This window comes from Parasteatoda tepidariorum, chromosome X2 (genome assembly GCF_043381705.1).
Source record: "Parasteatoda tepidariorum isolate YZ-2023 chromosome X2, CAS_Ptep_4.0, whole genome shotgun sequence".
NCBI lineage: Eukaryota > Metazoa > Arthropoda > Arachnida > Araneae > Theridiidae > Parasteatoda > Parasteatoda tepidariorum.
In genome coordinates, this window is record NC_092215.1 from 58,524,255 (window position 1) to 58,540,447 (window position 16,193).

A 16,193-nucleotide genomic window follows, 5' to 3' on the forward strand; every position below is an offset into this window, starting at 1 on the left:
ATGAAAATTTAGATTAAAAAAAAAATTATATATTAGAAGAAATACTCATAACATGCTTAAACACATACTAGATCACAGAGTGTTACCTAATTAAATTCTTTTAGTTTATTTGTATTTCTTTTTCATACATTAAAATTATTTAAATGTAGATAATTATAAATCATATTTTTGATTTTAACAAATGAAACAAAATTATGAGCTAAAATTACACTTTAATATGATTGAAATATGCATACAATATTACAGGTATTATACAATACTGAGTTATAAATTACACCATGACTTTTAATAGCTCAGATCACATGTTTTTTGTAAGCAAATGCATACCCGCCACCTAAACACATTTTGCTGTAACAGTCTAAATTATGATATCCGAAGATACAACACAGAAGATTTATGTACTATAATATATTGCAGAAATGTAGTCCTACTTATTTACTGAACACTTACATTTATAGAAAAAAATACATAATTTTAACAATCAAGAGATTACAACATTTAACACTAATAAAGGTAACACGTGATAAAATAAATAGATGAATAGTATAGAATAGAGCATTTAAAATCCAAAACTATAAATGAAAATAATAAAACCCTACAACATAACATAACAGATCTGATAACATGCTTGCGGAATTGAATATAATCACGGTTTCTTTATATTAGCTATACGTTTATTCAACATTTACACGTTCATAGGGGAAAAAAAAATAATTAACTATATCAATAATCGAGCGATTATAATAATCTTAGGCGAAAATCTACAAAAATCCACTACTTCACCCCAAATAAACAAAGTTTATAAGTATTGCCATCCTTAAAAACTAATATTAAAAATAATAAGTGTTGCCACCCTCAAGAAACTAATAAATTAAATAATAAGCAGAAACCGAAACTAAAATCGACACTATAGGCGGGCAGAAACAAGATACGGAAAGAAATAAGCGACTTCCTGTTCGCACGCGGGCGGATAGAAGCAACTTCCAGTTTGCAGGCGGGGGGAAATAAGAAACTTCCCGTTTACGACATATTTTCGGTTCCCACCCGGGCAGAAATAAGCACCCTTTGAATTTCCATGATGACGTCACTTCCGTCCCCTATAGTGGGGCGCCTACTACTAGCATAGATTTCATATTGTTTTTAACATTGCCTTAGAATAAAATATCTGCAAGTATTTAAGTCATACTTTCAAAGTATCCAATAGCATTCTCAAACAAATACAATTCAAGTATTAACTGGTTGTGACAGAAACATATGCATACCTGCCAACTTTTACGCATTTGGCATAAAGTTTTATTTCTATATTTAAAGTGGTAGTAAAATGTATGCTTTCTATATATTCCTTGCATTTATAAACTTAATTTACAATTTTTTTAACCACCACTATTTTTAAAAAAATTAAGTATATATATAATATTTAATATTGTCTTAGTATTCTGCATAAGCTATTTAAAAATACAGCATAAGTTCTGCTTAAAAATGCAATTTAAATTCCAATTTACTACCACTGTGAAATATTATCCTCGAAAGTCTTAAAAGTTGGCAGGTATGCATATGCTTTTACAATTCAAATTAATACAAAAAGATTACTTTTAAAAGTTGGACCCTACATTTAACAAATCTGCAACTAAATTCTACAAGCTTTATGAATTGAAATTGATTTGCTAAGTGATTAAGTATAAAATAGGTAATGGAGATGGTCATACCTACCTGCCCTTTTTGAGCATCGTGGATGGAATGTAAGAAGTGAATATTAATGAAAAGCATGATAACTATTTTCAGCTCCACTATGATTTATAAATCGAAATTAAAGACTTAATTGCTTTGTTTTAAAATAACCACATTTTACATGTATGTAAATTATCTTAATTTTTTTTGTATTTGCAATACATATTTGATCTTTAGACAGGATTCAGTCACTGAAAATTAGTAATTTAAAATATTGCACAACAGCACAAAAGATAATAAAATATTATGGGTTTAATAAAATTTGCACTTCTGATTTATACTTGCTTTGTAAAAAGGATGTGAATGCAGAGGAATAAAACAAAAAGTAGCTATGAATATTTTATTAGTATTTTTAAAACATATTGACACATTCTTGTGTCTCCAAATCCAAAGAACTGGTGATGTCATTTACCTTCGGTTTTCGTCTCCCAATCAGTGGCAGTAACCAGGACCTTTCCAAATTTTTCAGCAAGCTCTTGCCTGTTTCCCTCAAAACTTCTTAAAACTGTAGCTGGAAGCAAAACATTGAGTAATATTAATAACATTTAAAAATAAAAACTGAAAGACAATCTAACAAAACACAATTTATTAATGAGTATTTAGTGAAACTTTGAGAACTGAATTGAATGAAGGTGTTAAAAACAGAATACCATTTTCCTTGCCAGAGGACATACTAGATGGCGCCACTGGAAATAGAACTCTCACTCAGAACAACAATTTTTTGAGTTTTTTTGTTACTGGTGAACGAGAGATCCTGTTTTTTTTTGGGGGGGGGGAATGTTGTTTTGTTAATATACACCTGTTAACTAATTCGAAAGAGTCTTTCTTATTGAGTATGTGGTCATTTCTTTTAAGATTTATTTAGGTACGAACCGACCCGGGTAGAAGAATTAGGTAAGAAACCTTTTATTGATACCTGTTCTCTTGAAGTAGAAAAAGAATTAAGTTTTCTTTTTTGACATGGCATCCCTGCCGGGAAACCACTTTATATTGCTAAACAGATGGTTTTCACTTTGCCTTTTGAAAATTGCGAATTTTCTTAGTTATGATATAATAGAGGTGAGTGCTGGCTTTTTTTTATTTAAGAAGGTAAAATTTATATCACTTCATTTGTGTTGATAATAAAAGAAAGTATAATTTGCAATTTAAATTCTATTTTCAATTAACCATTTTGTTTTATGCTTCATTATTCTTATACGAGTGAAATTTGATAAATACCTATCAAATGATGAAAAGATAAACATAACAGTTCATTATATGGACCTCCTTGTTACATGGAAAAAATTTTGAACACTCTTTAACAAAACTTTTATAAAATTTTAGCTATAAGGAAAAATTCACTTTGTGAGATTCGAAATATTTAGTTATTAATTTGTCAAGCAATTTATGTACTTCATATTGCAATTACCATGTTCAGCAATATTAGTTTTATGATAAAAAAGATTTTTCAAAGATTTTAAGTATAGTGAATTATAGTATAGTTATATAGTTTTAAAATACTTTATTATTCACTTAAGTATTTGTTTATATCCTATTTTCAGTTTTTATGCAATATTAGAACCAATGTATATTTGATTTGAATCTAAAATTCGACAAAAGTGTTTAAGAAAAATTAAATTCATTTTTTTTATTTTTTTAAAAAACGAAATATGCTCATGATATTGAAAATAAATTAAGTTTAACTTATGTTTCTACTGAAATCACGTTTCGTCGCCTTGCTTCTTTTTCCAAGTTCTCTGTTAGTTCCACTCATAAATACTGAACAAGATTTTCCGTTAATCGAAAAAAATCATAAAATACATCATCATGAAGACTAAAAGCATATTTCTGTTTCTATACATCGGTCTCCTCCGAGGACTTAGCCGTGTAAAATATTTACTAACCATGCGCTCGCCATTACTCTACTGAAAATACCAGTGGTTTTCGCGTCGAGGGGTGGTATTCTGAGCTCGGGTCGACCATCGATTTGAGTTTTTGGAAGCCGCACCAGGGGGCGCTTTACCTGATATTCTACTTTCCCCGACCATTGCTCGATTTTTGGTATTCCAAGCAAGTTTTAGTGGATCTTGAGCGCTCTTTTCGGTCGACGCGAAAACCACTGATATTTTCAGTAGAGTAATGGCGAGCGCATGGTTAGTAATTATTTTACACTGCTAAGTCCTCGGAGGAGACCGATGTATAGAAGCAGAAAATATGCTTTTAGTCTTCATGATGATGTATTTCATGATTTTTTTCGATTAACGGAAAATCTTGTTCAGTATTTATGCGTGGAACTAACAGAGGACTTGGAAAAAAAAGCAAGGCGAGGAAACGTGATTTCAGTAGAAACATAAGTTAAACTTTATTTATTTTCAATATCATGAGCATATTTCTCTTTTTTAAAAAAAAAAAATTTAATTGAATTTTTCTTAAACGCTTTTGTCAAATTTTAGATTCAAATCAAGTATACAGTGGTTCCAATATTGCATAAAAACTGAAAATGGGATATAAACAAATACTTAAGTGAATAATAAAGTATTTTATAACTATGAAACTATACTATAATTCACTATACTTGAAATCCTTGAAAAATCTTTTTCAACATAAAACTAATATTGCTGAACATGGTAATTGCAATATGAAGTACATAAATTGCTTGACAAATTAATAACTAAATATTTCGAATCTCTCAAAGTGAATTTTTTCTTATAGCTAAAATTTTATAAAAGTTTCGTTAAAGAGAGTTCAAATTTTTTTCCATGTAACAAGGAGGTCCATATAATGAACTGTAAAGTTGATCTTTTCATCATTTGATTGGTATTTATCAAATTTCACTCGTATAAGAATAATGAAGCATAAAACAAAATGCTTAATATAAAATAGAATTTAAATTGCAAATTATACTTTCTTTTATTATCAACACAAATGAAGTGATATAAATATTACCTTCTTAAATAAAAAAAAAGCCTGCACTCACCTATATTAAATCATAATTAAGAAAATTCGTAATTTTCAAAAGGCAAAGTGAAAACCATCTGTTTAGCAATATAAAGTGGTTAGAAGTTAGTAGCAAGAATGCTGTTTACATTTAAAAATTCTGATATTTTAATTTTTTTCCTGGATCTTTTTTCTACTATCCACGTAATATTAAGTCAGTCTTTTCTTTAGCTATTAATTGTTTATTTAAAAAATTAATCAAATCAGTTAAAGAATATTTTTCTCCGAATTCTTTATTCAAATATTAAATCGTTTGGGATTGACTTAAGTATTAAGGGGCATAATAAAGTACTAAAAGTATCTGATGAAATACCTAACGATTCTAAACTTCTAATATAGATTTGTATTTTATCAAATAATTGCCGAAAATTTTTTACATCACCAGAACGCTTTAAAGGGATAATTTCTAATAATTGACTCATGTGGTTGTTTATCGTTTCTTTTCTTCCGAAGCGCTGTTCTAGCAAATCAATAGCTTTAACATAGTTTTCTGTGGAAGGAGCAAAACCTCCTATCGTTTCTAAAGCTGTTCCACATAGATGAGCTTTTAAATAGTTAAATTTACTGACATCATCTAACGATTGGTTCNGGTCACGGTGCTCAGCTATTTTTTCGAGTGACTGTATGTATCGATGTTTCGAAAGAGTTCCAGAAAGTGAGACAATCACTTATATTTCCCGAAAATTTCGGGATTGCTATCTTCGGTAATTTAACAGTCAGCATTTCTGGTTTCGTTTCTACTTCCACTTCGCGATTAGTAGTAGGACCTATATGTTGGGGGAAATTGAGAGGTTCCGGAATATTTTTCTTTTGATTCAAATTACGCAAATATTTATTTGCTTTAAATCTCCAAGTTACTATCTTTTCACGGTATTCTTCGGCGGTTTCTAATTCCTTATCTATAACCTGTGGTTTAAACAGATTCTCTAATTCAGAATCAACTGTTTTGAGAGACTCGAATTTATCATTTAATTGTTCAATAATTAGATCAATTTCGGTTTCTTCATCAGTTATTTCGTTTTTTTGAATTTCTGATTCAATCTTAGAAATTAACCTAGTAACTGATACTCTTAACGTAGTGCGCTTCTTTTTAAGAATTTCAATGTCTGTGGCCATTTTAGAGCTATTATCATTCACAGGGTTTTCAGTTCCAGTGTCCATTTATTTTTATAGCTCTATCAATCAAATATTTATAATAATAATTCTCATTTTATTAACACACGAACCGATATCCCGGCCAAGGGCGGCGCCAGTAGGGGGTCAGGGGGGGGCAATTTCACCCCCGTCGGGCATGCCCCCCCCCTCGGGAAAAATTTAGAGTCTCGTCGGAAAAATAGTCTGGTCACATTTTTTTCTAAATAATGTCAAAAAATGCCTAATAAAAATTTTTGTAATTAATTTTTTATTTTTAAGAATTAGTAACAAAAATTAGTAAAATATATTGTAAATTCTATGTAATTGTAGTTTCACTGCACTACTCGTAACTTTGCCCATACATTGTTAAACTACAGACCGGATGCGATTAGACATGGTTGAAATTGGCGACTTTTCGAAATCCCTTAGAAATCCTTTCCCACAGACACATCTTCATTTTCTTGGAACAAAAGCCTGGGGACAGAAAGAGCCGCAGCAGGTCCCCTTTTTTACAAATTCTTTTTTGATGTTATGTGTTTATCAATGGTTCATGGGATCACATAATAGTTTTTTGAAATTTTTAAGTAAAATGAAAGTATAAGAAGAAAAAAAATTTCCAATTATTTTTATACTTTTAAATGAGGAAAATCATTTACTTATTCAGATTCAAGGTTTATATTTTAATCAACGCAATAAATATGCAGTCGGAAAAAAAGAAAAAAAGTAACAATTTTTTTTAAATTTATTATTTTCTTTTATCATTGTCTTAGTAGTAAAGAGATTGTTGATTGATACAGAAAAACAATTAAACTGTTCGTATTCAATATCTTTAAATATATATTAATCNCCCTCACAGGAAGATAGTTTTGGACGAGTTCAATCATAGAAACTGCTTTCAGAAAACTCCCGTAATGAAGGGACACAAATTCTAGGACTCGATCGGAATCAGAGGGTTAAGTTACGAAAATGACCAGAAAAGCGCATTCTGTTCTGGATAAACTTCCAAGTTTGTCTATAGTTTAATTTTCAAAATGAGGAAACAGCCGCAATCTGGAAAATATAGTCTGAAGTAAGTTACGGCAGAGCGAGAGTTGGAAAGTATGGGTCCTTTAATTTTAACTTCACTCTTCGATTATAGCCTATTATCTCGAGAACTTTTTGAGTGTATTAAAAATTTTTTGCATAAAGTAACGAAAAACATTTTACACACAAATTTTTAAGCAAAATTAATTTTAAATAATTATTTGTTATTTTTTATTAGTTTATTAAATAGTAGTAAAATATATTGAATTGTATGTTTTACATATTTTTACATCCTTTTAATTTCAAAATACAAACCTTCAGTGCAATCGATCAATTAGTTTATGAGTTATCAAATTTTAAAAAAGTCAGTTTGCTTAAAATTTTATTTATCTCGAATTATTCAACGGATTTCATTCAAATTTTGTATTTTACAATTTAAAATTACCTTCCATAAAAATTTGTATATCTTGCTATTTTATTTTATCCGTCGTTGAATAACCGATCCAATTTTCGGGTTTACGACTACTAATGTTCAATTCCGTAGCCTTGTAGTTTTGAACCAATCCAGAAGACAAGGAAACTCCTGATGGATAAGTACCCCCATAGGTATTGATTTGTTATGGGAACCTGGAGGACTTTGCGACTCGACATATTTAACGTGCATCATCAGTATCCATTTACTGCACAGGGATTTCAAAAATCGGGATTCAGAATTTTTCCAACGCATATTATAAATAAAAATATAAAAAATATTAAATATTTTATAACTGTTTAAAACTATATTTTTTGCATGGCATTACCTTTGGAAAACGAATTTTTCCAATTTTATGAAAAATTTTTCGATTCAATCAAAACGCAAAACGTTCTTGAGATATGACGAGATTGAAATACTATCATCATTATCATTGAGCTATTATTTCGACGCTATTACTATGCAATTATTATGAAATTAACAAAAGAGGACAAAAGGAAAGACGTTTTTATTTATTTATATCTGATATTAATATTGAAAATGAACATAATTTCACCTTATTTTCCTCTTTCATAATCCTTAAAATTATCAAAGCATATGTATATGGATAACCACCAGCTAAATTACCTTTCTGTATAAAAATAAAAAAATATTTTGCTATTATCAGCAATATTGACATATACTTCAAATGAATGTACAGTGCGCAAAAAAATAAATGGACCCACCGGAATAAATTTTAATCTTAAGTTCGGTTCTTCATGTTCTAGGACTCATTCGTAATGGTGCGAGAGGGTGACATCAAATCAGAGCCGTTTTTAAGGATGGGCCCAGTGCCTCGAGTTCTGATGGGGCCCCCGAAAAGTCTAAAGTCACATTGCATTTTTTTTTTTTAATTGTAACTCATTTATTATTTATAACTCAAGAGGGCCCCTAGATCCCACTTTTTTCTTCTTTTTTTAAAGTTTTATTCAGAGATTTATTCAGATTATTTTTTCTTTTTTACGTAGTCAGATGCTTTTCAAAATCTAATCGAAGTGTTTACAAATATAAAATAATTGTTATTCTTCACTTTTCTAACCAAAAGAGCAATAAAACGCTTTTTCCACTAATGAAAATATCCCCACCTTCGTAGCTACCACCCACAGAGTTGTCAAGTAGCCTCCTCACTTTACACTGTGAGAAAATGTTTTTAGCTTCTTGATATTGCCTAGGGGCTCTTTTTTCCTAACTTCGGAAATATCAGATATCCACAGAAACACCCTTTTGTTTGATTTCTGGTCATAAATTTCTATGAAGAAAACATTTCTAGGGCTGTAAATAGGGGGAGGGTCTTGTTAGAATCTGTCTTGAGATTTTCACAGTGTCTTTAAATTGGGACTCGTTCAATTCAAATTTTTCTCTCTTACAAAATTTAGATATTTTTTCTGATTTATTATAAAAGCTTTTTTTTCCTTTAATCATCCTAAATGTTTCAACTAGCCTGATTGTTTAATTTATTTAATTACTGCAGTTGATTTAATTTTGCTATTTTTCAAATCAATCGTAAGGAATGAAATAGGAATTTCTACATCAAATTTTCGTAGGATATTAGGAAGACATAAATCTTTCACGTTGGAGGTAAGCAAATATATCTATTAAATCAATTTTGGTAAATCAATTTGAATTTAGGGAAAACGTGAAAGGTTTGCGCAGTTTTTTATATATACATTGAGATTTTTTTTGTTTATTTATTTAAATGGCGGGCCACTATTCAATTCCCTCTTTAACTGGCCTGTTTCGCAAAACTCTTGATTTGGTCTGTTCTGGATAAAATGGATACAACAAATGTAATTTTACTTGAATTTAACTTACTGCTAATAGACAGAAACAACATATGATATTGTTTAATAGAGCAATGAAATCAAATGATCATGAGCTAAAAAAATTTTATAACTCCTGTATAACCAAATTTTCCATGTTTCCCCTAAATATGAAATATGTTTAATTTGTAATATTATATTTCGTACACGAAATTAATTTATTTAGTTAGCTTATGACTTTAGTGTTTATTGATCATATTTTTTTCTATTTTTAACTCCTTTTTGTTGTTATTATGTGTTTAAAGTTAATAAGGCTTCTCAATTTTTTTATTAATAAGGCTTTTAAATTTCCTAATCAAAGTCGAAAGAATTTCTTAAAATTATAAATCGAAACTATATATGAAATTTTGACAGCTTTGTTTTTATTTCAATATGTTTGTTTGTTCAATATGTATGTATGTTTGTTCAATTCTTTGTTTTTATGCATTTAATTTAATGAAATAAAAATAAATAAAAAAATGGAAAAATATAAATAAATGACTGAATCAAATAAAAAACTTCGTTGTCATATCATCGTTAAAATAATTTGAGTATTAATAAATTATTTAAAAATAAGCAAATTTCTAGTTTAAAAGGTAAAAAAAATTTTGATTTGTTTAAAAGGTAATTATGCTCCATCATTCGATCATGAGATTATTTAATATCTGTTCCTAAGGATCAGAATTCCTTTTTATTTTACTTTATAGGAAAAATGATATATACTTAATACTTTCATGTGATATGCTGCAATTTTAAATACCTAAAAGATGATTGAAATTGTCAATTCAAAAAACAATTAATACTTTAACAATAAATACGCAAAAAAGTAGTAAAAAAATAATTGCCGCAAAAAAAAAAAATAATATTAAGTAAGAACGAAACAAAAATGATATCAAAATATGCTGAATCACTAGTGAGACAGGAGGGATGAAAGACATCGAAAACAATTTGATTGAATAGTAAAGCTAGAAGGTGTTTCTAAAATCCGGAAATCAATCAGGCTTCGATTTTTTTTGTCACGAAATTTATTAGGGGCTACGCGTTAAATTTCAATATGGGTTATGTTTTTTTTTCTTAGATTAAATATTAAACATTAACAAATATTTATCTTTTAAAATCTTACACTCTATAATAATTATTAATTCTATATTCATTCTATAATAATCTTATAATAATTATTCTATAATTGTAATTCTAACACTAATTGCTAATTGATATAAAGCTTCAGTGTGTTCCATTGATATATTAAATGTCTTCCATCGGCGGAGGCCCGACATTACGATTAAAGTTTATTAAGGTAATTACGAATATTATAACCTTATTCTATTTTTTAAATTATTTAATTCGAGGAATGCAGATTTTTCATCGTTTTATCATTTTCAATCTTAAATAAGGTTTTATATCCGACAGTTAAATTTGCAGTCCTTGTGTTATATCTAGTCTAGTTTTGAATTTATTTTTGGTGCATATATGTAAGCTGAAAACGAATAAGATAAGCCGAATTATGGTTTACTTCTAAATGAACTGAAGATACTTGTTATAAACGTTAAAAATGGTAATTTGGAAAGCATTTTTCAAGAATGTCAAGTATCTAAATGACTTAATTTATTAAATTTAAATTTTTTTTTTTAAATATCCTCAAGGCAGGTGTGTATATTTGGGGCTGATGATTATGAAATCTAACACAAAACTGTGAGATCGTGGGTTCTATTCCAGCTGAAGACACTTTTTAATTATTATTTTTCAATACTGAAAAATGTTTTTCTTATTTTTTAAGTACTCATGTTAATAACTAATAATTTAACAATTATATAAAAAACTGGAAGGCTCCGCTACCTGTTCATTTTGCTCACTAACCCTCGTGGTTCCTTCTGCATTCATTGCAGGTTAAGAGGAAAAACGGTTTATTTCCTTTTTTTCTACAAAAATTACGATTGAATTACCATTTGCATTTTGAAGATGATTAAATTTAAGCAAATCAATAAAATTGGTAGCAATCAATAAAAGTGGTACCAATCAATAAAATTGGAAAATTAGTACCTGAGTTATTACTCAATAAAGTTGGACTCATGGGATAGAACATTCTCCTCCGAATGAGGTGCACCGAGTTCGAATCCCGGTGATGGCTGATCGATTTGAATTCCACACCTGGCTTTTACCGACCACAGTGCTGACGTGAAATATCCTCAGTGGTCGGCGGATCATGGATTAGAGTTCCCTTAGTATCAGACTAACCGTGGGAGGATTTCGTGGTTTTCCTCTCCATGTAACTCAAATGCTGGCTAGTTCCATCAAAACGTCCTCCACGAAGGCAAAAATTTCTTCCACTACTTGATACAGGAGTTCACTTGTCTGCTGGATTGGGTTCAAAATTACAAGGCTACGGAGTTAAACATTAGTAGTAGTAAACTCGAAATCTGGTGGGCTGCCAATGACTGTTATAAAATAAACTAATAATTTGGCAACGATAGCTTGGTTGATGGTAGGGCTATGGACTCGTGTTCGTGAGAAAGGGAGTTCGAATTGAGCCTGCCCAAGTATAAAATGGTGACTGGTGCATGTTAAATCTGTCGGGGTCATAAACTCCTCCAAGTTCTTTTAACAATTCAATACCTCTGGGTATTGATCCAGGAGTTTCCTTGTCTTTTGGATTGGTTTTAAAATTTCAACGCTACGTAGTTAAACATTGGCTCAAAATTGAGTCAGTCTTTTAACGGCGATTATAAAAAAAAACTAATAATCAAACTGTATTTTCTTGTATTTTTTATAACTCCTAGCGTATTTTCTACACACCTTCATAATTTTATGTTTCTAAGTCCAACAGATTATGATCTGCAAAGCAAAATGTATGTCTTATAGGAAATTGATTTTGATGATGTGATAAAAGATTCGCCTCTCAGAAAGCGCGAAAAGTATAGTTACCTTAAATTTTCGATAAAAACAATGTATATAAGCTTTTATAATTCATTTATATGTTTCTTACTCTTAAAATAAAAAAAATTTTAAAAATTATTCAAAAAAAATTTTTTTTCTCTCTAAATTTACTCATAAAGGGCCCCCAGCCCTCATAAAGGGCCCAGTCCACAAGCCCAAGGCCCCTGTAAACAAAAAAGCGGCTCTGCATCAAATATACTAATTAATTAGTCCAAACGATATTTTAAGTTAAGAAATTAGACATTTAATCGTTATCCGATAAGACATACCTTTTTTTCGACGGATTCGGATTTCTGACCCCCAAAATATAGTAGTTTTAATTTTGAAATATTGTTTTATTAGTTTTTTCAGGAGAGCGCTTGAAAGTTAGCACCCTTTACTGTTAACTTTAGTTTTTGCGTATTTTACTACAGCCCACTTTTTTTTTAAGCGAATTGAAAAAGCTTTGCATACAATTCCAATCTGATCAATCAATTCATATTCCTTTTCTAAAGATAATTTCATGCAAAATGAAACTTTTAGTAAACATTTATTATTACTTTATTTAAGGGAAGTCGAGAAACTTAAGAAATGTAAAGTGTACAATTTTTTCATCATTTGCAATTTTAAATGTCAAAATACAAAATTTAAGCAAACTCGGTCAAATAAGTCATAAGAAATAAAAAAAAATAAAAAATAAAAAAAACTCTTATTTTTCGAAATTTGGTCCCCTAACTTCTTAATTTTTAGTGTCCATTTTTTGTGACTTAAATTTCGTAACTATGAAATAAATTTAAATTGTAGAGGAAAGAATGTTTCGCGTTGGTAAACAATAATCAATTAACTGGGTAAAAGGTTATTCGTTGCAGGCGTATGTCAATATGCAAAAAGCTTTTGCAGGGCGAAACAGATATCTTGGTAGAAAGTGTACTTTCAGCTTTGCAGAGAAACGAAAACATAGGCAGGCAAACAGCAGCCATGTGTGGCAATTTTTTTTAAAAATGTAAGTTAGTTAATATTTGTTTCTCGGAGGCAAATTTAAAATTTGTAAATTGAAAAATAATTACAAATTTAAACTATATTGTTTTAATCTTATATTTTAAGTCGATAGACTTACTCTTTTTCTCAAATGGAGAAATTAGCATTTTGCCGGACATAGATGTTCACTTTAAAAGCATCTTTGAAAAGAAAAAGGAGACGCAAGGAGAAATTTTAAAAGTCTCTTTGTATTTATTTACAATATATATTAACGTCGAGTCCCCTCATTAAAATCGCCTTTTTTTTGTCCGTAAAATTATACTATGAAACATTAAAAAAAAAAAATTCGAATTTTACAATTTTATGAGCATAACCATTTCGAAGTTCGTTCAAAACGGGGCATGATATCTTTAGATGGAATACGTGGATGCAAAAAATGTACTTAAACTTTTATTTGCAAAACATTTAAATGATTCAAAAGCCAATCGATGCACATAAAAATAACATTTTATATCAAAATGTTCTTTAAATGTTTTGTCAAACGTGCATGAAATTTTAAATTTTTATTAACGAATAATTTTTGAGTTATGAGAGTAAGAAGCGTAGAAATTTTTCGAAATTGCGGTTACTGCTACAATTATTTTTCTCATAACAGAAATAATTTTTACGCTTACAATGTATGGTAAATTGCACCATACAGTACAAAATACATCGGTAACAGAAAAAAAAAATATATTTAAATTTACATTAAAAGGAATCTGCACATTATGGTATCAATATTAGTGATTTTAGATTCTTAGAAACACACTTGAAAAAAATGACGTGAGAAAAAAATTTGAAGTATAAAATTCGTTTTAATTTAAATATTTTGAATTAATTTGTTTGAGCCCCCCTGTCGGGGGAGACTTGCCCCCTTGTCGGGCAGAGTCTGGCGCCACCCTTGTATATGTAGTCCATCTTTTGTTTTATTTTTCTTTAAACTCACTTTGTTTACGTTTTTATTTTATTATTCTTTTTTATGCTCAAATTTTTATTTTCTTCCTTTCTTTTTTTTTCTTCTTAGATTTGAATTTTTTTTTTCTTTTTTCTTTTGTATCTACTTTTATTTTTAATTTTTTTAAAAAATTTGTTTTTATTGCAAACATTAACCAGGATTTCAGGAAAAAAAATGTGTGAGAACAAATTGCTTTTACAATCAGAAAAGGTGATCAGTCTCCTCAGAATTTACATTACAACCCGTTCAACACGATTAATTATTAATTGAAATCCAAAACAAAGCTTTCAAATTCAATATGGTATCAGGTAAATCAGTTTTTTAAAATTTGACTGACCTAGCTATTTTCCTTATTTTTAATTTGAAGTGCAAGTTAGGTTAATTTGCAAATTATTTTTTGTTTGTTTTCATCTATTTTTATTTTCTTCTTTTTGGACACATAACTTTTCGAAATATTTGTTGGGTTTATTTTTAAAGTACCACCTGTGTTAGTATTTAACAAGATAGTTTTCTTAGTCACCATCGGGTAGTTGTTACTTTTATTATTTTTATTTTGAATGTATTTTGAGTGTATCCGGATAATATTCATTGTCAATTCGTGATTTGGTCACTTTATGTTGGATTTGACTCTTTCTCTTATAAATTTGATCTGTTAATGGGATTGCCTGAACCTTCTCCGGGTCTAACTTCACTTAAATTCTAATTTAGAAAAATTTTGTATTGATTTTTAAAATTATTTGTTGCACTATTTTTTGAATATCATCTTTAATTTGTAATTTTTTCCACTCCGTAAGGGCATTCAAATAACCAAAATACATTTCAATAACTAAATATAACATTTAGAAGGGAAAAAAAAAATTTAAATATATGAATAGCACATATTTTGTTTTTTAAACACCATAATAAAATAAAAATTTTAATTTTACTTCTACAATCAATATAATATACACTATGATATATAATGCAATATAAAAAGTGATTCCTTAAATAATAATTAAAACTATAATCATACTGAATCAAAAGTGAAAAAAAAAATGTGATAACACTAAATTTTAATATTATTATTTAATTTAAACAAATAATATGATAAACCATTGAATAATAATATCAATAAATGGAAATATTATCAAAATATAAATATCAATAGATAAATATAAAATTATTGGAACATAAAATATTTGGAAAAATAAATATAAAATTATATGTTCCAATTTCAAGATATGAGCGTGAATGATTCAAAAGTATTCACGTCTAAAACTTTCGACTGGTATAGAAAATTTTGAGAGTAAATACCAATCACATCTGTATTTAATCACCAATAAATCACTTCAAATACTTGATAAATCACGCGCACACGCGAGCGGAATCATAGCCACCACTCGAGATCACATTTTTGGTCATCTTCCGTTCGAGGAAACACAGAAGAACATACGAGGAAATCCCCGAAAACGAAAACAAGTCGATCACATACTGAACCTTTATCAACCCTCAATGAGACCGACAAGCAGCAAGCAAGTAGGGCAACACAGCAAGCACCTGCTGTAAATCCGCAAGAGGCTATTTGTTGATGGTAACACACGGTAGACGAAAATGAAACAAAACAGCGACAAAATCAAATCACTAACGGCAATTCCGGTACAACGGTAGAGGCAATGTCTGGACCCATTAAGGACGAAAGTCCCGAAATTCTCTTCTTTTAATTTTTTGGCATCATATTCTTTTAGTCAGGATAATATCTGTTTCACGAGCAACGCCGGCATCTCCCAGAACTTCATTCGATTGTTTTCTTCTTTCCTTTTATATTTATATCTATTTTTTTTCTTTTTACTTATTTGAAAAAAGCGTTTTTAAAATGGAACCAGTGAAAGAAAAAAAAAGTGCCAAACCAGCTGCGAAAAATCCTGCAAGGCTTGAAAGGGTAGCAGTCATGGTGAATGTTGTTAGGCCACGCAGATAGCAGTTGGAAGGCAAAAAATATTTTATTAGCTTCACATAGTATATTTAAGACATTTTCTAGCAAAAGCGGAGCTCAAATTCGCACTCCAAAACTGTGTGCTTAAGTTTTTATCCTAGGGAAAGTAGCAAAGGAATTTCCCTCTAATTTGTTGTATTTGAGGGGAAAAGGGAAGTCCCAAGG